Source organism: Rhinopithecus bieti, unplaced genomic scaffold (genome assembly GCF_001698545.2).
Source record: "Rhinopithecus bieti isolate Rb0 unplaced genomic scaffold, ASM169854v2 scaffold_8783, whole genome shotgun sequence".
Taxonomy (NCBI): Eukaryota; Metazoa; Chordata; class Mammalia; order Primates; family Cercopithecidae; genus Rhinopithecus; species Rhinopithecus bieti.
In genome coordinates, this window is record NW_016806197.1 from 2,758,410 (window position 1) to 2,763,427 (window position 5,018).

Here is a 5,018-nt window from a genome sequence, read left to right on the forward strand (position 1 = left end):
CCGGCCGGGCGCGGTGGCTCAAGCCTGTAATCCCAGCACTTTGGGAGGCCGAGACGGGCGGATCACGAGGTCAGGAGATCGAGACCATCCTGGCTAACACGGTGAAACCCCGTCTCTACTAAAATACAAAAACTAGCCGGGCGAGGTGGCGGGCGCCTGTAGTCCCAGCTACTCGGGAGGCTGAGGCAGGAGAATGGCGTAAACCCGGGAGGCGGAGCTTGCAGTGAGCTGAGATCTGGCCACTGCACTCCAGACCGGGCGACAGAGCGAGACTCCGCCTCAAAAAAAAAAAAAAAAAAAAAAAAAAAAAAAAAAAAAAAAAAAAACTCGTTCCACCACAGGAGTCAGCCTGGCCACTCCGGTGTGGGGCGGGTCTCTGCTCATTTAGCTTTCACCTGCGTGCCCAGGGATAGGAGAAAACGGCACAGAGAGAGGTTGTAAAGGGTAAGCATCCTGCCCTGGCAAAGCTGAATGAATGTGGGTAGCTTCCGCCCAGTGAAGCAGCGGCAGGGACGCCTGTGGGAACCTGGGTGGAGGTGCCCTCTGACCTTGGTTTCGCTGGGCCAGGGGGTGAATGCTTCTGGCAGTGGAGCTTCCAGACCGGGAGAACCCAGGCCTCTTCTCACGGGGGCCCTCAGGTGCTTGTGGACTGCCCAGAGACAGAAGAGAACTGAGGGTGGGAGGGCCTGCTTTCGCCTGCAGAACACCCTGAAATGCCCCATTTACCCAGCTCTCTCCAGGGCCTGCACAGTCCAAACTTCTCTGGCCTCAACTCCTACCACTGTGCCTTTGCTTACTCTTGACCAGCCACGGTGGCTTCCTTGCTGCTCCTTGAGCGCATGCTCCCTCTTTCTGGAAGTCTCCTCCTCCAGTATCCACGTGGCTCCATGCCTGGCCTTCTTCAGTTTTTTAATGTGGTCTTCTCACTGAGGCAGAGCCGGGGCTAGGGTGAGGCAAGTGAGGCAGCAAGGGCTTTCCTGCCCTCTCTTGTTAAAACTGTATACTCTCCCCTCTGCTCAGGACTCTCCACTCCCCGTCCTCTTCCCGAAGAATGGAGCACCATCTTGTTTAGTAGGCGCGTTGTTTATTGCCAGACTTTCTCCGTTAGAATGGAAGTGCCATGAGAACTGGAATCGTCTCTGCCTTGTTCTTGTTCTGTCTGTATTCTTCAGAGCCTAGCACATAGTAGGTGCTCAGTGCACACTGTCAGATGGAGGGGTGGATGGAGGGATAAATGGGGCCATGGGGTCAGTAGGCTGTGTCCTTCCCCAGTTCCCCTTCCAACAAGTGGGAAGTGTGCTGCGGCCTTAGAAGAGGCTGGCAGAGTGGCGTAATGCACTCCTGGTGAGGCACACAATGTGAGGTACAGGGGTTACAACTAAAAAGAAAAACAGACTGGCCTTAAAAAAATAACGAAGGTGGATGCTGCTACTTCCACCAGGCCCAGTAGCCCCAGCCAGGCTTTAAGAGTCCTTCTACATCTACCCGGTGAGGTGGTTCATGCCTGTCATCCCAGCACTTTGGGAGGCCGAGGTGGGCAGATCACTTGAGTCAGGAGTTCAAGACCAGCCTAGCCAACAAGACAAAACCCCATCTCTACTAAAACTACCAAAAAAAAAAAAAAATTAGCCAGGTGTGGTGGTGCACACCTGTAATTCCAGCTACTTGGGAGGTTGAGGCAGGAGAATTGATTGAACCCAGGAGGCGGAGGTTGCAGTGAGCCGAGATCAGGCCACTGCACTTCAGACTGGGTGACACAGAGAGACTCTGTCTCAAAGAGGAAAAAAAAAAAGAGTCCTTCTACATGAAAACTGCTAGCACAATTGGAGAAATTAAATTCATCCCGAGGCCAAGACTCTGCCCGCTGGGAAAAGCAGGGTGGAGGGCAATAGCCCAGGTGTGCTCCCTGCCCCTACCCCACACCAAGGACTGTGGGGATTGTGCAGGGGTGGTGGCAATGAGGCAGCTCTCTGTGGGTTCAGCCCAAGTGGGATGTGCTGGAGGCCTTCACCACTACCAATGTTCTCAGCCTGGCAGCGCATTGGGAGGGGCTGGGGGAGAGGAAAGAGGGGAGAAGACCCTCTTAGAACCACACTAGTGCTTCTCTCAGACAGGCAGCCCTGACACCTGCACTGGGGGCTCCGTGCGCCTTTCTGCTTCCTGTTCCTCGCTGTGTGTAACCAGCAACAACAAGTTTTCACAGTTCCATCCGTTGAAACCCCCACTTGCAGAGTGAGTCACCTTCAATTTCCTGCCCGCCTGCCTCTTTCCTGATTGACCTGATAAATTCAGGACAGCTTTTATTGCTTTTGGCGAAAAACTGCCATTAAGATTTACAGAGCCGAAAGCTGGTACAATGTAATCTTCAGAGTAATTTACACAGTGAGTTTCAAAAGATGAAAAGTTAGCATTTTAGAGGTAATTTCAATAAAAAGGATTATCAGATTAATCACTATGTCAATTTAATAGCAGTGTCTCAAATAATTAATTAGCTTTCTTGAAGTCAGCAATGCAAGAAAGGACTCTAAAAGGAATACAAATGGCTGTGTCAGACAGTAAGTATGTTTTGGGCAATCGATCTTGAGAGAATTCTTCTTGGAATTACACTGGTGGAATGTCAGGCGTGGGCTCATTGGCACAGAGACAAAACCAGAAAGTGAAAAGCTCTTGGTGTGCCCAGGTCTCCCGAAGAGCCTTGGGACGTGACTGCTGGGGGCTTGTCTGTACCCGAAGAGCGAAAGCTGACCTGCCCCATGTTGAATTGCCCTGTGACACCTGGAAAACGTGTCTAACCAAGCAAGCCACTGACAGGTTGCTCTAATGGGAGATCCAGGTGTGAACTGCAGTCCGCTTGTGAAATTACCCATGGGTGCTTCGAGGTAGAATACAGTCAACGCCTGGGCTGGTTATAAACACAGCCCTCCCTGTTTCATAGCAATACCACTCCAATCAGCTGCCACATGGCAGGGCAGGGCTGTGTTCTTAGTGGAGGCTATGGATTGAATTGTGTCCCCCCCCCATTCCCCCAGAAAACATATATGTTGGAATTCTAGCCTACAGAACCTCAGAATGTAACCTTATTTGGAAATAGGCTCTTTACAGAGGTAAATTAAAGTAAGGTTCACGCCTATAATCCCCGCACTTTGGGAGGCCAAGGCGGGCGGATCACCCGAGGTCGGGAGTTCAAGACCAACCTGGCCAACATGGCGAAAACCCGTCTCTACTAAAATACGAAAATGAGCCAGGCGTGGTGGTATGTGCCTGTAATCCCTGCCACTTGGGAGGCTGAGGCAGAAGAACTGCTTGAACCTGGGAGGCAGAGGTTGCAGTGAGCTGAGATTGTGCCACTGTACTCCAGCCTGGGCAACAGAGCAAAACTCTGTCTCAAAACAAAACAAAACAAAACAAAATGAGGTTATTAGAATAGGCGTTAATCTAATACGACTGGTGTCCCTATGAAAAGGGGAAATTTGAACCAAGACACACACACACAGAATACCACATGAAGATGAGGGCAGCGATCTGGCTGACAGGTCTGTCTATAAGCCAAGAATCACCAAGGCTTGCCACTAGACCACCAGAGCCAGGAGGGAAGTATAGCAGATTCTTCCTCACAGTCGACTCTGCTGGCACTTTTACCTCAACGGCCAGAGCCCTGAACTGTGAAATAATACATCTCTCTTGGTTAGGTCACTCAGTGTGTGATACTTGGTTTTTGTAGCCCTGGGGAACTCAGACAGTGGGGCCTCATGGAAAGAATCAACTTGAGTGTCTTTGTTCTTAATGTTCCTATGTTTTTCTAACCTTTTTTTATACACAGGCTCGGGGCAGAATGTGAAGATATGACGCATCTCAGTAGGTGCAAGCGTATTCTCTATGTTAATCACTATTTCTTTTTCTTTTTTCTTTTTTCTTCCTTTTTTTTTTTTTTTTTTTAATTGAGACAGAGGCTTGCTCTGTCGCCCAGGATGGAGTGCAGTGGTGTAATCTTGGCTCACTGCAACCTCCCCCTCCTGGGTTCAAACGATTCTCCTGCCTCAGCCTCCCGAGTAGCTGGGATTACAGGCGCCTGCCACCATGCCCGGCTAATTTTTTTTTTTTGTATTTTTAGTAGAGATGGGGTTTCATCATGTTGGCCAAACTGGTCTTGAAGTCCTGATCTCTGGTAATCTGCCCAACTTGGCCTCCCAAAGTGCTGGAATTACAGGCATGAGTCACTGCACCTTGCCTACTATACTTTTTCCTAAAGAACTGAAAAAGGGTGCGGTGGTTCACACCCAGCACTTAGGGAGACATGCTGGCGGATCATTTGAGCCCAGGAGTTCGAAGCCAGCCTGGGTAACATGGTGATACCCCATCTCTATAAAAAAAATACAAAAGAGTTTGCTGGGCCTGGTGGTGCACTCCTGTAATCCCAGCTACTTGGGAGGCTGAGGTGGGAGAATCACTTGAGCCTGAGAGGTCAAGGCTGCAGTGAGCCAAGATCACTCCACTGCACTCCAGCCTGGGTGACATGAGTGAGACCTAAAGAGAAGACTCAGATGCTTTCTCCTGGGGTTGCTGACCTAAGGCTCTGAGCCTGGAGCTGATGGGAGCCCTGTGACTTCTGCCTGGGGACAGCCTGCCCTAAAGAGAACAAGGCAGCAAGGCAGAGTGGATTCTGGTGACACATGCACACCTGGATGCACACACTTGGCCAGGTGTTTTAGCTGCACGAGCTCTGCAGAAAAGCCTCCTTGACTTTAAACAGTACACGGGTTTGGGTCTCAGCAATTCTGCTTAGAAATGTCATATTCTGAGGCCGGGCACGGTGGCTCAAGCCTGTAATCCCAGCACTTTGGGAGGGCCGACGCGCACGGGCGGATCACATAGGTCAGGAATCGAGACCATCCTGGCTAATACGGGTCGAAACGCGTCGTGCTCTACTAAAAATTAGCCGGGCGAGGTGGCGGGCGCCTGTAGTCCCAGCTACTCCGGAGGCTGAGGCAGGAGAATGGCGTAAACCCGGGAGGCGGAGC